Below are 22,499 nucleotides of genomic sequence, written 5' to 3'. Positions count from 1 at the left end.
ACACACCTAAATTAGGACCAGGTCTTAAAACACTGGGGTGTTATGACTGCGTAACAGAACTGTTTTTTCCAAAGTAGGCAGCTCCTTTCCACACAACCCTCCAAAATTAATATTGTGCAAAATCAAACTTCAGTCCAAAATGTAGGAGGGAAGGATACTTTTAATGAAGATTTGCTGTTAGAATACCTTCTTATGCCAAGTGGAAGTGAAATAATTCTAAAACAAACCAGAAATATCAGACTTGTTTCAAGCTATGAGATTAAAATATGTACAGAGGTTTTTTTTAAGCTTGTGTTCCCTTCTTTTATTAAACCTCTGAGGCAATTCAATGATTTGATCTGGATTTACGAATAATTGCAGTTGAGAAAAATCTTTCTCAGAAAAAATTTTATTCACAAAAATACTTGTTTGGCTGCAGCCAAGTAGCATATGGGACTGTATAATTCCTCTCTGCGGGATGTGTTTAACCCCAGGTGACGAACATACTGTCAGCACTTAATAATTCTCAGTGGAGAATGTGTCAGGAATGATGTTGTTCCTGGGATCTCAGCTTATTTTGTGCTTACCTGTAATGGACCCTTGCCTGGGGAAGCTGGGCTGCCTTTCTCCAGTTCCTTTTTGTGCTCTTCAGTTGATGGCCCACAAAACACACCTGCCAAGGAGAACTGTACAGCAGAAATGATCTTCAAACCTCAGGCTACCATAAACTGAGCAATAAGTATGTTCTTTGTTGCTGAACCAGGCTTCTTTTTAAAATTCCTTACTGCCTCCTTATTGCTTATTACCCTCCCATGGAGATCGAGGGTGGGGGAATGATATAATGTTTGGTAGTAAATTGGAGAAATTATGACCACAGGATTCACTCCCTGAGAACGTTTCTGCTGTGCTGTGTTGGAAGCAACTTTAAACCATAGGTCCATCCCTACTTCAGAGTACACTAATATATTCATTCTAATGACTGGAGAAATGAAGGATGCTTGGATAGCTGAGGTTCTGATACAATACGCAAGACTGAATGAAAAATAAATTAATTTAAAATGGTTTGCGGACATACAAAAGGCTTATTCACTGCATGTAACATGCTCAGTAAAATAATATTCTTTAATGTGCTGAACTCTCCATGCTTTTCATGAAGCTGCATCTAATTGTGCTGCTCAGAGTTGACTAATTCTGCCACTGCTTTCCTTTGGGAGAAATAGCATTTCAAGACATGACTAACACTCTAAGTAGTCATTAATTCTTAATTCAGAATGAAAATGAAACTTTTATACTATATATATCAAACTGAATACCATACAGATACATCCAGTCAGGTCATTTATTTTGACATTAATATTGGTTAACATTTAATGTTATGGGGAGGAAAAAAAAACCCTTAAAAATAATAGCAACGGCCAAACAATTTACTAATATAAATATTGATTTTATTAACAGCTGCATGTTAATGTATTCTAATAAGACTTTGTTTATACTCCATGATAGAACCCACTGTCTGGGAATATTTTACATTTTGAACATTAAGAATGAGCTTACAATCATACCTATGTGAATGATCCACTGCTACTTATATTTATATCGAGAATATTTAATCAGACAGTCCTTGTTTTCAGTTTGCCTTAGTGAAAGAAAGTAGGGTTGTCTGTATGTCATTCTCCGAGTAGACTTCTCTCTTGACAATTCCAGGGGAGCGCTCATGCAGCTAGAAATCCTATTTTATGGGTCTTGTGGGCTACACAAGAGAGAACCCATCAGACAGACTGGTGCTATAGTCTTGTTTTGTTACTGCTGTGGTTATGGAAGATGCCATAATAACATGGGCTAGTAGAGACCTATTTAGAACAGGTGAGCTTGATACTGTGCCCTCTTATCCAAGCTGGATGCAGCTGTGTCAGTCCTTGAGTCTTGAGAGTCGTGGTAGATGAGAGCATCCTGGAGTCCTAAGGAGAACAGATTCGGTAACTAGTGCTTCTGTTGTGACCCCTGGGTCCACTTGGCTGGTGAAAATATTTGGCCAGATTTAGGCTTGTGCAATTTTTCAGCAGAAGTGATGTGCCTATAGTCACAAAGAGGCACTTAAACACTGTGCAAGCATACTGGTACCTTCCTCCAGTGAATGTATTGACTCAGAATTTTATCTATTTTGTATTCAGAATAATGGCTATAAAGAGCAGAAGTATCAAGAATACTTGGTGAATTCAAATAGGAATACAGGTATAATTGTAATCAGATATATATGTGAATGTCTGTGCCAGAACCAGCGATGGGACATCCTGATGACTACTTCTGAGGAAAATTTAAGTTTAGCATCCCTGCATGCCTTTCATCTTTGCATCAGAACAGATCAGTAATGAATTCTGTAAGAGGCTCTCTGGGCATTTTATGCACAGCAGAATATAAAAGGAAGTGGTGTCTTTGAGGGAAGGCATGAGTTCACTGCAAATTGTTTATTAACATAAGAAGGGGATAAATTAGTTAAATTCATTTGATATGTAATATAGTGAGAAATGCCATGAAAATCCAATGAAAATTGCCATGACAAATCATCCAGATTGATGGTGGGGATAGTGCCAGAAGAGGTGGAGCACAGGGTCTTCAGGCGTGCTTCTCCAGAAGCTGAGAATAAAGAAACCATTCAGAGAATAGGCTAATAAAAGTTCAAAGGCTCTGTGAAGACATGCTCGAAAATATTACTTCTGAAGATCTAGAACTGAACCCAAAGACTACTGGAACATTTTAGTGTGTGAGAGATTGTATTCATCTTAAAAACCATCCCTTTGCAGCACCTGAGCATTGGACTGAGCAGTTGTTTTTCTCTTTTAGTCCTTTTCTTTTTGCAGGACGTGGCATTATATACCTCTTGGGCAGCAGTCACTGGAAATAGGCTTACCTGATCCCTTGTGATAACTGGAGACGAGCAGCGTCCTAAAATTAAACCTTCTAATGAAGAGCTCAGGATGGGAATCTTGCCCATTCAAAGGCCTGTCCACCTTTCTATTTCTTAGAAACAGTGCTACACAGAAATCACCAGCTGTCTGACTGCCAGCCTGGTGACAATACAATTCTTTCCAAGCCCCTGACCAATTTTTTCTTTCATCTCTGGGACTGGTTGTTCCCTGCCTCTTGCATTCAGTCTGTTAGAATAAAGGTAATGAACTTCAAACAATAATTTCAATGCAGCTCTAGCTTCTGTGCTGGTAATCAAGACACAATGTACTGCTGAGGATGCACTCTGTATTATGCAACTCGTTCACCCTGTAATTATCCCTGATCGCCCTCCTGTTGTAGCTGAACAGCTACAGATGCTGACGTGACCATTCCAGGCTGTGTGGCTCATGCTGTTCGTTAACTGCTGAGATTACCACCAAATTGGTGGTGGTGAGCCGGGGTCCAGGGCTGTAGAGATTTTCAAAATCCAAGTTCATTTGTTGTCAGGGTTCTTGTGAATATGTCCAATAACTGAAGCTTACGGCTCAGATGCAGGATTTGTATCGTCAGGATCTTATAATATTTCCTGGCTGAAGTGCTAAAGTACTTCCCCCTTCCTCTTGGTTCTTCAGCAGAAACTGGCCTGGGAGGTTGCTTGAAATGTTAAGTGATTGCAATACTACTTCAATTTGGAGTTGTTCAGAGATCAACTGAGTGATGGATTAAAGGAGAGGAAAAAAAAAAATCTATTACCTGAAGCTGCCCACTAGAAGTATGGAAAAGGAAGTGCAGCAGGTATAGCCAGAACGACTTAGCTGACTTACAGGAGGAGGTCCCATCCAGAGACCACCCCTTCAGCCTGTCCATGGCTCTCGCCCTGATGGCTGTGCCCACCTCTCTGCCCCGCTGTCCGCTAGCAGCTTGCTCCAGCAGCATACCAGGCTCTGATACTGCTTGTGCAGCTGTTGGCACAACCAGCTGGGATCAAACAATCAGAGATGCTAGACTGTGACCTTCTTTGTCCTTCTTCTGTGCTCTGGTATACTTATCCTACTCTTTGCTGTCCTACTGTATTTCACGCTGTAAATGTGCCAATTGTATCAGTCTGTTTCTTTGGAAATAACTCTTCCTTTCAGCCCCACCGCAGGTGCTGGTGTCAGTGGAAGCCTTGCGTTCCTTGAGGGGCTTTGGATCAGTTCACTGCTTTTGGATGTTGTATCTGGGGCTTCCTGGAACTCATTAAATAAGAAAAATTGGTGCAGACTTTCAGAGGAGAGTGGAGGGAAAAGTACTGATATGAATAAACGCACCCCTGTGTAATTTAGACTCCATTAAATTCAACATTTTTTTTTGGTCAGGATTCTGAAATATTCACCATTATTGATTTCCATTTTCTCCTGCTGGATTTCCAAACTGTAAAACAGAAGCCATTGCCGAATTCTGCTACTTCAGTCAGTGCTACTGCAAGGGCTTGTTCTTGTATTTTTGCTGGGCGACGTCTCCCCTCCTCAGAATGCTGTTCCCCAGGCAGCAACGCTCTCTCCTATGGGCCAGGAGGTCAGCTTTATACCTGAAGATGTTTGCCCACCGACATTGCATGACAATATTCTTCAGTACATATCCTCGCCAGGGCAATGGTGAGCTGGACAATTGCACAGGTGATCAACAAGCCACAGCTCCCCAGTATTTTCAGCTTTTTTTTTTCTGCACGGACTAAAAAAATAAGGCAACTTGGGCATTTGAAGCATGATCTCTTCTTATGGATCATGAAACCTGTAACCTTGGGTTAATTCTTTCTTGTACATTTGTTTAAATTTTGTGTAATAACAGTCACTATAATGATAGTAGTTACCAGCTAATTCCCAGCTGAATGCAATTGAAGCTACATGAGCCAAGATGCTCTCAATGAGCCTTTTAGCTTTTTTTTTTTTTTGATGCTTACTCAAGCATTTTTGCATTGTGAATGTTAGGAACACTGGCTGGCACTGTGATATTATGAGTAAATGAAACATGACATAATTCTTACATTAATTTGTATTTTTGAAAAAATACCTGAAGCACGGCTCTATGAGACAATTGAGCTTAGCGAGAGAATTAAAACTTCAAAATTTTATACTTTTACTCTGCTTTTTATAACTAAACATGTCAAGGCTAGAAGGGAGAAAAGCAATGTAGCAGGAGTTTTTCAGTGCAGTAAAGCTTCATTGAAACATAAATGTTATTAACAGTAGTCATTAACCAGAACATACCTGTTTCAATGGAGAAATAATTAGCTTCAGGTAACGAAGTAAGTTAAGCAAATGCCTGTAACATTAAATCATGACGAACACCAATAACATACAGCTTTAAAATTAAACAACAGGAGGAAACAACATTATAAAATAGTGAAGGAGGTATACTTGTCTGTTCTAGAAATAGCTGTATTTTGGGATCGAGCTTTGGGCAGAATTGCTGATCTTGGAAGATGAGAAAAAATTATTTACCTACTTTTGTTTCTCAGATGCAACCCATGCCTTTGGCTTTACGGGGATTAACTTTATGTGCAAACACAACCTTAGCCAAAATTTCACAAATTCATTGGAACACTTTCACTGATTTCCAACAATTTCTTGACTTGAATTTAATTCAAGTATGGTTGTTGAACTGTAACCAGTGATATTTGACTGCTGATGGGAAAGGTGAGTTTATCCCTTCATCATTCCGAACTTGAGTCTCCGTGAGATTATTATCAAACCATACTGTTAGAAGGATTTCTAAAATAAATGAGACAAAAGCTGACAACATACACTTGGCTGTATTGCTTTGAAAATTTACAGTGTCAGAAAGGCAAAGTAAGTCTGAATGACAGAGGCATTGCTGTGCTTTAAAAAAGGAAAAAAAAAAAAAAGCCCTGTAGAAACAAAACTTGCAAGGAGTGTATACCTATGAACCCTGTATGGGCTCCCATTCATACGCTCCTCCTGTGGGTATAATTATGGTATTTGACTTTTAAATCTCTGCATGTGTAAGCACAATGATGAATGGGATAATAATAACTGAAAAGTCTGATGTTACCTAGCAATGATGCAGTTTATGCTTTACCACTGTGTTTTAATGCTATGCTTCATAAAAGATGACAAGACTTGCTTCAAGTCTTAATCTCTCACTAACACTATAATCTAGTCAGGTGAGCTGTACTTTCCTTCTTGCACAGATAAAATAACATAAAAATTGGATAGTCTGGAGAAACTTGGAAGTAAAGTTCAGGGAACGATTACTCTGCATGCCGGTTGCTTTTCTCCTCTATACCTGGACCAACTTCAGGGCTGCTTCACTGAGGAATTTCAGGTTGTCAAAATTAGGAAGAATTTTTCTTTGAAGAGGGAAGTTGCCTTTTCCTCTCTGTGCTGAGAGGGAAGTTCCTGTCGGGGACCAGCCGTGGGTTACATTGACATGTTTGATCTCTGTGTGAGCCAGCTGCAAGGGATGAGATGCAGGCACTTGTGCTTCTTTATCCCTGTTCCTTGCTATTTAGATGGTAAACCCTTCTGGGCAAGGGCTGCCCACTCCTGTGCAAAAAGTACCAGCTGGCAGGACTCTGTACATGATGGTCACTTATTTCTGGTTGGCAGTGACAAGGTACTGAATGGATATGATAAATGACCACTGCCCTGAAAAGCTGATTGCCTTTGAACAGAGATTGCAATGTGGCCTTATGCTGCCTTGAACGGTGCTGCTTGAAAGCAAGCAGAGGGAAGGGAAGAGTGCGGTGTGCTGAGGAAGGGATGGACGTGGTGCTCCCTGAAAAGCTCTCGCGCATCTTTCATCACAAACGATGGGTTGAGGTTTTCTGGCCTGTTCCACACTGCTGCAGCAGTAGCATGAAACTCAGTTTCAAGCACAGAGATGTATACCCACAGCTTGCAAATACAGTACAGAACATAAAGCCTGCCCTCCTTTCCTCCAAAAGCTATTCCGCTGCTTAGAAAACCGTGAACAACTGGGGAAATGACATCTGTACTTATCCATAGCATTATTTCTTAAAGCTATGGGCAGTATCTTCACTGCCTGGCCACTGTAGAGTTCCAGCTCCTGCTATTGGCTCCCACAACTAAAGATTTAATTTCAGAGATGCATATAAAAGGTGAATTAATTTTCCCAAATGTTAAGCCTGAAATATCTGTTTGTTTGACCTTCCAGCTCAGCCAGGACTGGCATGAGTTCAACCTCCTGCTAAATGAATACTGCCTATTGATTTCAGACAGACTTACACCAGTTTGAATATGTTTAAAAGGCATTCCTTCAGCTTTCCAAGGGCTATAAATCAAAGTATTGTGAGGCTGTTGGGGGTGGGTTACGTGGACAAGATACTGCAAACAGACATCCTTTGTGTGGGTGTTTCTCAACAGATCATATTTTTCATGTGGTAAGGTCAGATCCTGGGTTAGAGGCCTTGTACCCAGGGCAATCAGGACTGTCAGTTAATATTTTTGTTTTGATCTTCATTTCTGTGTTTCTGTTAGAGTGGAACTGGTAGAAATTTTTAGACTAAAAAGGAAATGTAGAAAAGTCTCAAATATGCTTCAGTCTCTCAGTGGGAAAAAATATGTTTTCATACTTAAAAAGTACTAATGAAGATACCTTTTTCTTGTGTTTTCTGTACGGAAAAAAAAGTTTTCTGATGCACTCTTTAGAGTATAGGATCTTTGCATGGCATTTCACACTTTCCTGGACGTGGCTGCATTACAGTGGCAAAAATATTTACTAAGTGTTCAGGATGCTCTGGGTTGTAATCGTCCTCATATATAGTTACTGGAGCTGACAAATTAGATTAAAGTGAGTAGTATTAAAGCCAGTGTGAAGTAAGTGAGAACGTGATCCGAAAGTTGTGAAACGCAACTTCTTTTTCATTTTCTTGGGGGAAAAACAACCTGCAAAATTCAATGATGTTTCTAACTATGATGTGATAGCAGTAGCTACATACTTAGCCTATTTAATCTTCTTGTATTTCTGGTATAATTCTCCCCTTTTAAACACAACTCCAAAATCTACTTATTCTCTCTCTCCCTTTCGATACGTGGTTTTATTTTAAATCTTTTCTTCAGTGATTCACTTTTAAATCAGAACAAGACGTGTGTATTTATTTTGTGCCTTGGGTAAATTTTGAAGCCTCATAAAGAATTAAATGTTGTGCTTCTGATGATTATGGAATATTTTCATCTTATTTTTAATCCATCATTGCATGGTCAGTCATTCTTTATATCTGTTATTAGAACCCTTTTTTGTCAATTTGTCCTGAAAATGAGGTGGCTTATTTGGTTATCCCTCTTCAAATTTAAGTTTTCTCATCCACGTAATCAAGACAAGCTGATTGGCAGATGGGAAATAGCTACCTCCATGACTTTAGCACAGGCTTTTCTCTTTGACCCCTCAGTGCTTGGAAAGCTGTAACTAAAGGATTGTGAAATCCTAAAAAAAAAAAAAATTAAAAAAAAAAATTGTTCCATCTCTAACTGATAAAAGCTTTGTTTAATCTTTGTCATTTTCAGGTATTTATGTTCTCCCATGGCAACACAGATGTGCTGGTCACGAAACACCTACAGATGACATCCTGAAACTGCTAGCCTTGAAAATGGCTGTGAACTCCATATCGTGATGATTTTCAGCGCTGTTTTCCAGAACATTCAAGTAGGTCTGCTTGACTCTTTCTTTTCTTTTAATGTTTCTGTCATCTTCTAATCATTTATTCTACTTAGTGTTTTTCATACTTGATAACAAAATGTGTGCTCATCCTTAGAATTACAAATCTCAAAGAAATGTTTGTTAAATTTAATAAGGTATTGAACAGTATGTTTTTGAAATGCTACAAGATTATTTAAAAAGCTTAATGATTTTTGTTGGCCAAGTAATTAGTACATTATGCTATAGGAGGTCTGTAAAATTTGTAGTCAATGTCATTTAATATATGACAACCAAGAACTGTTGTTATCAAACTGCTGGGATTAGTACTGCTTGTAGGCAAACAAAGGCCATGAGATGTGAAATGTGGCATTCATTGTTTTGTGCATGTAATGAGGAATTGGAAATGTTTAGAGATGACACTGAACACCTTTCTAAAATGCAGTAGTAGACTGGTCAGCTTGGAGAAGTGAGAATTGGTTCCAGGGTAAGACTTTGTGCAAAAGATACTGTGGAATTAATACTCTTTTATTTTGGTTGAATATGGTTGGATGCTCTTGGAAGATCCATGTAATAGTGAGGATCTTCTGGGAGCTACATGTCAGCTGTCTCACTTTGAAAGAAAAATTGTTTTGGGACACGAGCAAAAGATTAGATCACCTAATTAAACGCTAGACTGATAACAGTAGTTTTGCTTCATTGTGAGTTAGTAGGATGCTGTTAGCTTTGAAAGTTACACTCTGAACATTTATATAGAATTTGTTTAAATTTGAACTGTGGCCTGGCAGAATGAATGGGAGGATGTGACTGGTATGGCCTTGGTATGGTATTGTGTTTGGGCACAAAGCAGTGTTTTCCAAAACAGTACTTAGAATCCTTACTCTCTCTGTAAAAGATTACTTAAGCCCATGATACTCTCTAAGTATATTGACTTCTAAGTGCTTGAAGGCCAGCTTTGCAAAGGAATACAGATGCTGATTTTAAGTTCAGGAATATTTAATTGATCACAATGCCTCTTTTCTGTGGATTTCATATTATTTCTAAATTATTTTTGCTGTTCTCCTTACATTTTATGCTGCATAGTAGACAACTTTACCATTCTGGCTAAATTTCCTTCCAATGTAAGGCACTTATTTAATACGGGTTGTACCCAATAAAGGTTTGGTATTTGCTCTGATTTTCTAGAAAAGAAAAACCAGCCACCCTTAGCTTGCTTGTTTGGACATTTTTAATCTGTGCATTTTAAGAGGTACAGAGTGTAACATACTTAAAAGTCCTCATTATTCTGTGTTTGTCAGCTTTGGACAACCTTTGCCATTAGCTTCTAAATAATCTAAGTCTTTCTATAACTGACTGGAGCGTTCCTCATTTACTGTTCAAAATCAATTTGGAAGCACTTTTTAATTTGCTTCCTGTTCTAATGCTTTTTATATACTCACATTACTTTCTCCCTCTTTTCTGCTTCCTGCAATATTACAGGTATTCACTGCTGACCTTGAATTAGTGTTGTATTTTTATTTAAAACAACCTAATTTTCAATTAAGAGAATCTGCTAAATCTTCATTGTATTGTTGTACAACTAAGTGATATATGGCAGCTCCAGAAATGAAGCTTTCTGCCTCCAAACCATTGATGTCTGAGGCATGAATAAAGTAGCATCCTTCTGGCAACAATCACCGCGCTCCTTTGCGGGCACTGCACTGCTGGTTTCTTTCTAGTACTTTCACAGCATCTGATGTTTTGCACTGCTGTGGTGTTACTGTCAATTGCATTAGGAATAGGAGATGTTACAGGAGCTAAACAGAGACAAGCCCCTGTTCCATAGAGCTTGGGATGAAGTGAAAGACTGAAGGTAACAAGAGATTGTGGCAGGAGAGAGAGTGGAAGTGCTGAGGACAGCGAAGCCAAAAGGCAGAACTGACAGCTTTTCAGCTGCCTTTAGCTGCTTAATTAACAGGATGGCAGTGATTTGTACCTATTATAACAGAATAGTTCACATATTTTTCCTTACTTCTGTTAGCATAACTTCTTTTGAAAAAGCTGACCACGACTCTCCCAAAACGGGACACCCTGCATGATGATATTTATTGTAGCATTATTTCTGAATATTTTGTACAAAGTTTTTATTTATTTTGAAATTGCACAGCAAAAACTGCAACAAAAAAATCTATTTTTTATTTTTAAAAAAACAAAGTTAAAAGAAAAAAGTAGCATGCAATTTTTCTCTAATATCCTCCAGGACAATTTTTCTGTAGGAAAGATGTATATAGTATAGAAAGCTGCAAGAAGTGGCACTCTCCACTAATTCTTAAGTGAACACAGTTTGTTGACAACTTTCTGGTTCAACTTTCCTCCTTCTTCCCTTTTAGACCAATTTAAATCAAAACATCAACAGAATTCGGTGAGGGTAGTTGAAGTTGCATACTCTTTCCCATTAATGCTCCTGAGTGTTTATTCAATTCATATATTATTTATCTTGCCCCCGAGGTGTAACATGACTAACATTTCTAAGGCATTACCACTAGACTTCTTGCATATGCTGAAGTAGTATTTAAAACAGGGCCAAGTTTCGCACAGCAATTTTCCATAAGAAGTTCACGATTATAATTATACACAGACAAGAGCTGTTAAAATAGGCATGTGTTCCTCTTATGGAAGTATTGCTCAGAGGATAAATCTGTTTTACCAGCTCTAACGAAGAGTTTTTCTTTGACATTGGGCTTCAGCTATCTCTGCCTCCATTTTTGCTTGTATTTTTCTCCTTTAATATTTTGGCTAAGCATACTGGCTCATGCTTACACCCACACAGTGACCCTATTCCCTTCAGCCTTTGCTGTGACCTCCTGGCACAGTGCTAATGGGAGCAGCAAACGCTCACGCCTTCCCTCTCAGTGGGGAATAAGCTGCATCTGCTGGCGTGTCAGTATCTCAGTGAGATCAAGTCATCATCTAAGGTGTGAAGCAGTGTGCCCCCACCCCTGCCATCACCTCCAGGACTGGGTGTGTAAAACAGGCTGTAGTGGTTCCATGGGAATTAAACCTTGCACTTCTCAAGGAGAAGTCTGTCCTGCCCTCAGGGGCACAGATCGACTCTCCAGAGCCAGCACAAAGCATCCCCTTGAAGGCATCACTTTTTTTTCCCCTTTGCTGGTAATCATAGGTATGGCACAATCCCTGGGCTGAATAGCACTCGTGGTCGTGCACAAAGTATTTCCATCAGAAGCAGCAAGGTTACTCCAGATTTATGCCAGTGTTCCCAGGAGATGACTGATCTTCAATCATCTTTGAGAACTGTCACTGCAATGCCACTGAGCTCATAAAAAGGATAAAATGTAAATATTGTTGAAGCCTAACATAGCACAGACATTAGGTGTGATATTAAAGGAGTTTTTATCAGTAGCCTCTCCAAAGATTTATATCTGTTGATCAATGCCTTTGCTAAATTAAATACATAAAATCTTTACTTGAGACATAACAAAAAGTCATGAACAATATCAGTATTCAGATGGTATTAGTGACATTCAGCATGACAAACTGCGTAGGAAGCTAGTTATCATAGCTCTGTGATAGTGAAAATGGCTCCGTTCAGAGCACAAAGTTATTACTTGCCTTTCTTAAAGGCTGAAAGGCTGCTTTAAAAAAAAAAAATCCTTATATGTTTTATATTTACATTAGAGTCATTGGCATACCAGCTAAGTGCTGGATGCTTTGTTTCTGTTGCTCTGGCTAGATTGCATGGGAGCAGCTCGACCATTTCCCCCTCCAGGAAAACAAGCAGAAACCTGAGCAACTGCAACTGTTGTGCGGTTTGTTTGCTTTGCTTTTTGTTTGTTTTGTTTCTTAACACGATGCCAAACACAAAGGAGAATTAAGTGTTTTCTAAGATAAATTCAGAATCTATCTTAAAATAAACCATTTGTAATGAGTCTAGCACATGGAAATATACTCTGTCCAGATGCTCAAACCTGACTATGCACCTCTCTTCTATTCTGAACTAGCTGGGGAAAAAAGGAAAGCCTGGGTATTCTGAGATGATATATAGTAGAAGCAGTAGACCCATAAACATTTTTTATTTCCTTTGGTATATTTGAAAATTAGAAAGTTTCTAAAGCACGGGAACCAATAAATATAGGAAGTTGTTTTAAGGACTCAGGTGTATCCAGTCTTCCATTACAATCAACAGAACTCAAACTTTTGCATCTATATACATCAGGACTATGGTGCTGCAAGATGTGTGCCTTGACAAACAAGTGCTGCAGATGTGCAGGGCAAGTATGTTCCTGAGATGAGGCATCCTTGTGGTGTCAGGAGAAGTGAGGGATGTAATCAGCATCTGGCACATCCATGGTAGGACCTGCAGTTGATCAGGGCTTGAGCTGTGTGGTGTCATCAGCTTGGCCCCAAGGTCAGTTAGGGTTAAGCCTGAGCATAGCAAGCTGAGGGGCATGATTTCCATGTGAACTTGGAGGCTATCTACACACCAGGGTTCATGCAGGAGAAGATACAATACAGCCATTATTATGAAATGTGATTCAGGAGTGTGACACAAAGCTGCAATGTGGAACATGCCTGGAAACAGATTCCTCCCCCAGACCCCCTGGGTTGCTAGCGTCATCGTGGCTTTTACTTCATATTTATCCAGTGTTGTTGCTCAAGGTCTGTGGAACATGCCCATTGAATAATAAGAAGAGAATAACAGGAGAAAGAGCACTATGTGCTCTGCCAACCTGCAGCTGTGACCTTCCTGTTTACTATATATATATTTTTTTAAACATTTGTTAGAGGAATGAAGCAGCAAATCACCAACAATAACAGAAAAATCAATACCCGCCTCTGCTTCTTTTGTGAGATCTGGAACATGGCCTCAATCTGTCAGACTGAATTACAGAGACTGTGGGTGTCAGCAAGGGCTCAAACAAATAGACCTGCCACTGCTCATTGATAAAAGGCTTAGGTCTATATGAGTGTCACTGTTTCTGCTGCCTCCACCAGGCATGGAAGAAACACCAACCTTTCAGTTGAAAGGCAAGTTATGGAGCACTGGTTGTGTTCATTTGTACTTTGCATGTGAGATTGCACTAATCTCTGGAATAAAAAAGGTAAACAAACACTTTGGCAAATACAAGCCTCTGGGGCATTACCTTGCTAATAAGTGTTAAATTAGATGGTTATAATTGAATGGAAGGTGATATATCAACACAAAAACGTCATTCTGAAATAGGCCATTGATCCACTAGCTAAGAATCCAGTCTTTGACAAAGGTCAATATATCAGAGAGAGGCACAGTCTCCTTCCAAACTCATCATTTTCGAAGGCAACAGTAAAGGCTGCATCAGTATAAAGAGGAAAGCTGCTTCTTGACTCCGGATGGTAATTAGTTTATATCCTGGAGCATGAAGATTAACATCCTTCATCACTTTTAATTTTGCTAGTGGACCATAGGCTACTGCAATGAGCTTTTGAGTAATAAACCCTGTCTTTTTTGTATTACAAAAAGGACCTGATGTGGAAGTCCAGCATGGTCTTAGTGTTGTCCCACTGCCATTTCTGTAAAGAGACAAGGTAGGACAGCTGCTTTTGCCAGCAGAGGAAGAGGGTTGTCAGGTTTGTCTCTAAAGAAAGTAAAAGTTGCTGTTAGGAATTTATAGGCACAGAAACAAGCTTATGAGAGAAACTGAATATAGCTTTATTATTACAATATGAGAGAGAATCAGACCACCTTCAGTTTTCCTATTTAAAGATGCTTGATACCGTGAAATAGGGAACAGCACTAAGCTCTGAGTAATAAAGGCTACACTGATGAGTTAGCAGCAAACTGCAACCTATAGAGCAGTGCAGGGCTTTGGCTCCATGCTGTGCAAACAGCCACTCTGCTCCAGAGCAGCCTACTTGAGCCCAGGCAGGGAGGAGCTCAGCACCCAGCGTGCTCACCTCCTTTGCCCAGGTTGGGGCAGGCAGTGCCAGCTTAGTGCTACTTGTAGTGTTGCTCCTGATGTGTCCCTGTTCAACAAGGTTTTGCTGACTTGCCCCAGATAACATTCCTGTTGTGAGATAGACAGAATTGGCTGTCCTACTCCAGAAATCAACCCCAGACTTCTGAAAGTCTGCAGCTGCTTGACTCTGTAACTCACTGCTGCCGCCTCTGGTCTCTCCCTTTTCTTCATTATTTTTCTTGCCTCCATTTACTTCTCAAGCATCCTATTCTAAGTATCTTTCTTTTAAGAGTATTGTTAAGCCTAGTCCAGCCAGATAACTGAGTGCCTTGTACAGACCAGCAACTCCTGTTTCATCTGTTCTTTTAACTAAAATAGTCTCTTACAACTTTATTTCAAGATGTGCTTTGAGGATATGAACATTGCTAGATTCCCATATTTCAAAAAAAAAAAAAAAAAGGACACAAAATACGGGTTTGTTCTTCCTCAACTCTGAGTAGGCAGTGGTTAATTTCACAGGCTGGTTAGAACCTGTGTTCAGCAGAAAAGTCTTTCCTTTAATCCATATCAGCCTTTGCAGCCTTTCTAATTTCATGAACTGTCTCCTTATTCTTGTCCTATACTGTGGGTAGAATAGGAAAATCCAAAGGGGTTTCATTGCCTTGTTCATTATTTCGTATGTCTTTGTCATTCTACATCTATCTATGCATCAATGAAATGCTGTTAATAAGGGATCAGAAGCCTTTTGTTGAGAAGATATGGCTGATCACAAAAGATACATAACTAATAACATAGTTAAGACAGATCATAAATTGGACCAAGGCTAACACCTGAGAAAGCAGTGAGGAGCATACTACTTTTCTTCATAAAAAGAGTCAATACTATAAAGGGAGCAAAATAAAAGTGAAAAGAAAAAAAAAATCCCCTCTTTTAGACTACTCACTTCTATACCCAGTATCCCTTTTTCGTTGCGTTTCTTGTTTTGAATTCTCAGTATAGCAGCAGTACTCTGTGAAGGATTATTCTTGCATTATCTCCACTTTCAATACTGTTACGGTAACATTTGCTCTAGCAAAGAGCAAAAATCTTGATAATTTGACATACTCAACGGATCTAGACAAGACTATGAACTCTTGTGTGAGTGAACCAGACCTAAATTTGCAACCTTCGCTAGGGACCTGATTCAGCTTTCCATGAAGTCAGCTGGAATCTTTCCATGGAAGTCAGAATGACCACTTAGAGGCTAATAGGCTTGTACAGGTTTGTACAAACTTGCTTTTCGGCAGCAGTGTTAGAATCATTTACACACAGACCCAAGAGAGGCTACGATAAGCAACAAATATTTAAAGTGATACGTGACAACAAAGATCACACAGCCTGCAGGTATTTTAATTTCCACAGGAAAAAAAAAAACCAACAAGCACTGTACTGAAAGAAATTTGAATGTGTAGTATCTAACCCAGGGTCCCCATATCATGGCCCAGCTAGGGCTGAAGTGCAAGTCAGATTACCTTGCTCTCTGAAACCCCATGTGGCCTTCAGTCAGATGTTAACCTTGTCTCCTCTGGAGATAGGAGCATCTACAACAAAGATCTGGCTGTTGTTCTCAAACCCTACATGGGCTGAAATTCCTATTTGAAGTCTTAATTTTGAAAGAGTAAAGTCAGGAAGTAGGTTGCTATGAAATGTTTGGGAAACTCCTGCATAACCAGCTACAGCCTGATTTGTGAAAAAATGAAATAAAATGGGATTTTGGAAGGTGGATAGTCAACAAGGCAGGTGGGTTGCTGACATCCAGTACACGAATTACTCAGTATGCTTCTGCTATACATTTTTTATTTGTCTTGTAGTAATCTTTCTGCAAAACAGTTTCATTTCAGTGAGCCAGTATTCTGTTGGTTCAGTGTTCTTCCCAACTCTGTTTCAGAGATTGCTGCAGTGCAGATTTTAGGCAGTGGAGTTTTCTGCTAGGGTTATGTGAAATGCAACTGGAGATCTATTCCAGGCAACTAAGAATGCTTCATGGAAACAAAAGCTGTTCTACTTGATCATTCTCTGCTACTCATTTGCAGGAGTCTTATCAACCATTATAATGTCAGCAGACAGCCAGGCATATGCACATCCTGTCATCTCAGAGATGCACTAAGGATCAGCTTTGGAAAGGGATTATGCTGAATTTTCTTTTCATCTGTATTTATGAGTTTTTTGGCTTGGTTATGCACTGTGCCGATCTTGTATTTGCCCAGAGGGAATGTGAACCACAGCATTCTTCTTGCCAGCTATTTCCTGAATACCTGTGGTAACAATTTCCAAGGGGCTGTGCAACTTATTTTTTCATCTAAATGGAAAAGTATTGCAGCAGTGCTCACAGCAAACAGTAGGGAATTGAAAGAGAGTGAAGTTGCTGCAAATTGAAGAACAAGGACAAAATGACTTACCCTTGCTTGGAAAATAAGCCACAACACACAGGTGACCTTTTAAAATGAAACACACACAAATATGCAAATGCCAGTATGGCTCTGTGCCTTTTGGAATGATTGTTTTGTGAGCACAGTTTCCACTGGCAAAGACATTCATGTGGCATGAGCCACAATCAATCAATCAGCTTTAGAGGTGCGTGCAGTTCTGCAGTGCTGGCAAGGCATACTTATTCAGTAGGCATGCATCCATTGCTGTTTCCTACACGGCATCCATGTAGCATCTCACTAGTTCAAGAATAGTAAACAAAATTTATATTCACCACGTACAGCACTGAATAATTCACAGTCTTTAGTATTTGTCCTGCACATCAGGTAGGGTGGTAAACATAAACAGAAGGATCCTTTGCAGGAAAGCCAGCCAGGTGACAAGGATGTGAGAGGTAACACCAACCAGGACTACCTTGCATAACAAAAATGAACTAAAAAGAGTTGCTCCTGTCATTCACCCACACAAGCTTTTGAAGTCAAGTGACTGTTTAGCGCTGTGGTTGGTGGCTCCAAGAATAAATCTGTGGCACTGAGCTTGGGAGAGCTGTGGTTTTACTCATGCTTCTGCTTGATTTAAAAAGGTCGCTTAGTCTGTATTCTTTTCCACCTTCTGTAGTTCAAATAGGAAACCTTTGTATACCTAATACTAACCTAGGGCTCGTGTGTGCCGTGTTCTGTCTCCTCAGAAGGCTGGTGCAGCTCCTTTAGGCAAACCCTTCCATGGGCCCGGTGTCGGAGCTAAGCTGCCTGCTGCAGGCACCTGGGGGTATGCTGGTGAGAAGACTCAGCGGGTACCTGTGGAGAAGGGAGTGTGGCCATGGGAATGACTCTCACTGTGTGATGTGGGCTGGATGATGCTATCTCTCTAGCAGCCTATGGTGTGCAGCTGTAGGGAAGCCTGTGTCACCCGTGTTGGGCCGATTTGAGAGCAGTAGGTTCTTGTCTCATTGCCTTTCCACTGGTGTGGAAATGGATTACCTGCGGTATCAACCCAGTGCTGGAAACTTGTAGTTCATGGAGATACAGAAACGCGTGTCCCCATTGGTCCCGACATAAATGAAAACATAAGAGCGTGAGTATTGAGTTTTTGCTGGCAACTGATCACTGTGTGACTTTTCATGCGTTTCTGTCCTGCCTGTAGTTATAATGCTTTTAGTGGCACCAGAAATTAGGCTCCTGCAGAATGATGACATGCAGCAATGTTCTTTTCCCCTTCCTTTTAGTGACTATTTTAAAAGCAGCAAATGGCTTTTCTCTGGGTGCAGCTTAATGAAATCCCAGTCACCCAGCAACCAGCCACTTAGCAGGTGAAGCCCTGGACACAAAAGAAGTGAAACAAGAAAACCTCCAGGCAAGCACAGAAGTTTTCGGTGCAACTGGTGAGGGTTCTGCAGCCCAACATCCACAGTATTGTGCTAGCTGTGCCCTGCTGGTTGCTGCAATGTTTTTCTGACAGTAGGTAGCTAGACTGAATATAAGCAAATGTATGCATGAAGAGCTCAGGAAGATGTTTTAGCAATTAGTTCTCTCTGGGAGAAGGCTTTTTTAGAGGCTTGGTGCAGCTGTGAGTGGTTTGAGGTGGTGGAGAGAGACAACCACTTCCTTACGCTGACTCAGACCTCCCCACCCAGCATGTGAATGCCATGTTAGTTCTCCTTTAATATTCTTTGGAAAAAGCTTTTTCTTTTTTTTTCTTTTTTCTTTTTTTTTTTTTCCTTCCCCAGACGTTCCACGGGCACAACTGTCTTTTGCAGTTGCTTTAACAAGATGAGTCAAATTTAGAGGATGGATTCCCACAAACTGATCACATGAGTAAAACAGAGCTCTTCAGGAGGGTCTCTCCTGAAATGGCTGCCAGGGGCATGGTGATGCAGAAACCCAGAGCTGCTTCCATACTGACAGAGTTACGCTGGGAAGGAACCTCAGAAACTCACTTCAGGAAACGTGGCCTATACCGTGCCTTGCAAAATGTGCCTGCAGTATGCTACCAGAGCTTGGGTGCATTGGTCTTAGCTGTTAGGCTACAAAACGTAAATGGTGAGAAGATTGCTCATGTACGGGATTGACAAATAAAAGCAGAGCATGTCAGCTGCTCTGACAGGAGCCTGTGGTGGGGCTGTGCCCCTGAGAACAGGCCCACCTCACGTGCAGCCTGGGCTCTGCTTTAGTGAATTCTCAAATCCTCCAAATAAAAACAGATGTTGGGTAGATGCAGGGTTTCACACACGAATACTGTTTAATTTTTTCTCCTCTGTTTTGCAAGAAGAATATGGTTCCCTGTGCCAGTTCTGGTAGTGTTTGGTTGAAGTCTTGGGGAGATCAGGAAGAGCTGAGGACTTCCTACCCAGGCAGTCTCACATTTGTGGTGCTTGCTTCAGTCTGGTCTTATTTAGAGAACTGAAGTGCGTGTTTCTCATCTGGTTTTTATGTTGAACCAAGACTTACAGATGGTGCTGGTTTTCTTCCTGAGTGCTATCCCAGCTGTAACAGCAGGGCAGCCTCACAAGTCTTCCTATTGCTATGTGAGAGGTCTTCTACGACTTCAAAGCACATGAGGAACACGTGATATGAAAAAGGCCTTTGTAGTACAGATTGCCTCTACAATAGTTCTGTGCTCAACAACAGGTTGTGGTTTGAAGAAATATTGCTTCTGTCAGCCTTGCATAATGGAAACAGTAATCAGCATCCATTAGGTCAGAATGTATTGTCAATCTACAGTGAAGCAGAAAGGACTACATCTCGGAAAACCTTTTCATTAAGCAAAGAAAATTGATACCAGTGCTTGGCTCAGCCTAACACTTTGTTCATGGAGTTGAGTGCGGATAATGGCTGCGTTTGTTTTCTTTTCATTTGTTTCTCTGTGCACACTTATTTTGATTAGGAAATGTCCACCTTTCATTCTAGATGAACAATTCTAAGAACTTTCTCCCATCGTTTATCATCTTATGTACACAATCAGTGCTTGTGGAAAGAACAAAGTTAGAACATGAAGTCGGGACAAAATATTTTGGCTTACACGATTGAAGTTATGGAACGTCATTTTACTTGAAAATTATTACTTTTTTATTGGCATAGTTAACAACAGTCTTTTTCTTTGTGGATTGTCTCAGAGTAGTACAGATGATGCTGGTGAGTAATAATGTGCTTATGAGCAGATCATTATATATGAGTATTAAAAATGTTCTTATAGTATCTTCATGGGGCCCTGTAGCTGCATGGCTGGTGTATGGAGGGACTGACGGTTAAAGGGAGTAGGATGGTATTTTGACAGAAGGGATAACAAAAAAATCTTTGTAGCAACATTCTGTGAGGATAACAGAATAATTAATGCTCAGTCTGACTAGTTAAATAGAAATCATTTCTATACTCTAGCCTTGCAGATACCATTACCCCATTACCATGACAAACTGATGATGATGAAAAAGCGTTGATGGATGGGTGGTCTCTTGCATGCTGTTATCAAATACAGTAACTGCAGAATGAATTGCAGCTACTCACTCCTACTGCTAGAGGATTTTCTCTCTCTGCACTTGTCCTGTTACCATTAAGCACTGACCAGAGTGGAGGATTCTACCCAATCATTCACAGTCCTACATTGCTGTGGAAGTTGCTGCGCGCAGATCAGGCTTGAATCAATGCACATGACTACAGGGAATGAGTATGAATGTGAATAATATGCATAGGAAGGATTTGTACTGATGTCATGTATAACGTGATATATCCTTAATCCCAAATTAAGTGTTTTTGTAGGTGGAGAAAGTCACCCCAACCTTCTAAGTGAATAAACTCTTGGGAATCCTGATTTTTGGCTTCTTTCCCTTGCACTGCAGTTCCCCATTGTTTGTTACTCTACTTGTCTGTCTCTGGATATAAATGGCTCTTTTCACCACAGTAACTGAACATCATGAATAAAATGAGATTGTAAATTCCTATAGGGGACGTCTAGCCCACATGTGAGTGCTATATAAATAATGATCCATCTAGAAAGAAGGTGCTATAGAAATATGAGGCTGTTATCATGGTTACTTCCATAGTATGTAAGCTATGGGTATATATTGGGTGTAACTGCCACAAAGTGTTTAACAAGTCCCTTATTGCAGAGTCTAGAACAATTCCTCCTCATACTAGCTTTCTTCTGTCCTTGTGTGTTTATCTCCCAGACTTTTGGACCACAGTTGTACATTATAATGTCAGCTTTATAGTTGCTTTCTACCATCACACATAAGAAGTGTTAAACTCAGTCATAAAATTGCAGCTCAGAAAAAAAAAAGTGCATCTAGCATTATTAGGAAGGCTTCATAATGCCAGCACGTATCTGTTCAGCATTTTCTTTGATTCCATATGTGTCTTATCACAAATCTGGGCTGCTGAGGAAGGATTTTTCTGGCAGAGATTTTCATCCTTATCTGATGTATGTATTTTGGGGAAGAGATCTATTCTCTGTGTTATTTCCTCTTTTTTTTTTCTTTTTCCCATACAAAGCATAGATCTGACTGTGATGCAGCAGTTTTGAGCAGGGAACTTTACAATGGATTTGGCCCTGGGCTGTGGTGCAGGAAATTAAGGTCAATGAGGTCTTGTGTGATGGAAAGGACTGCAGTAACCCAAAGCAACAGGCACAGAACTGTGTAACAGAGCTGTGGTAGGTGTGCATCTTTGATAGGCAGACAGCATCACAAGACAGAAAGTTTTCCTATAAATTTAAGACTTTTATCTCAAGAGAACCAATCCAGAATTTGTACAGCATTTTGCTTTGGGTTTAAGTTCTTTTAAACTTCGAGTTGTCTGGCTTTTAGCTGTTAAAAAAAAAAAAAAAAAAAAAAACAAAAAAACAAAACAAAACTTGCAGGTTTCAGTGGTGTTGATTCTCGACTAATATTCTCAGAACAATTTCTCCGTTAATTTTCTAAAATTTGTCTCTCTGGAAATGTTTCTTTTGTCTGTCTGGTTTAAATGCGACATAGACTAATGATCTTATTAATTTTTTTGTCAGTTTCCCTCACTTCAATATTTTAATTGTGAATTTATCTGAAAATGATAATCTCAAAGCTTATTTCAATTATAATTTAAGAAAATTCTGAAGTAGCATGTAGAATTGCAGCTTTCATTGCCCATGTTTTAGCTCAGAAATTCTGCTGAAGACTAAGGAGGTTTTTCTAAGGCTGACTCAAAAAAAAAAAAATAAAACAAAACAATGAAACAGAGGAATGGGAAAAAAAGATGTAAAAACAGCAAACATGGTATTTGCTGACCACATCAGTCTAGAAGAATGCAACTTTCCCGTTGTGTTTTGGCAGTTGTATCGTCTGGCATGTTTTCCACTGCCTGCAGGAATAACAAATACCAACAAGTCCGTACCTGGAGGCCTGAACCTTGCTTTAACTATTTAACGTTGCGCAATGATTAGACCATGTCTCTAGGCCCATTTACTCCATCAGATTAATACATCAGGCAAGAACACGTACTATAGAGAGAAGTATATCCTGACAGATATAATCAAACAGCATTTAAATCA

The 22,499-nt window shown here is 39.9% G+C and overlaps 1 long non-coding RNA gene across 11 annotated transcripts in view; it reads left to right on the top strand.

The window, feature by feature from the left end:
• Window positions 1-22,499, top strand: part of LOC110398168 — a 210,490-nt gene that overhangs the window by 32,228 nt on the left and 155,763 nt on the right. For 9 of the 11 annotated variants that reach the window (XR_002438239.1, XR_002438232.1, XR_002438240.1 and 6 more), the window contains one exon: window positions 8,454-8,592. This is a non-coding gene — a long non-coding RNA (uncharacterized LOC110398168). Of the gene's footprint in view, window positions 1-8,453; window positions 8,593-17,737; window positions 18,057-19,647; window positions 20,114-22,499 lie in introns of those variants that run through there. The other 2 variants (XR_002438238.1, XR_002438235.1) reach the window with 2 other exon arrangements.

This window comes from Numida meleagris, chromosome 4 (genome assembly GCF_002078875.1).
Source record: "Numida meleagris isolate 19003 breed g44 Domestic line chromosome 4, NumMel1.0, whole genome shotgun sequence".
Taxonomy (NCBI): domain Eukaryota; kingdom Metazoa; phylum Chordata; class Aves; order Galliformes; family Numididae; genus Numida; species Numida meleagris.
This window is presented reverse-complemented; position numbering and strand designations above follow the sequence as displayed.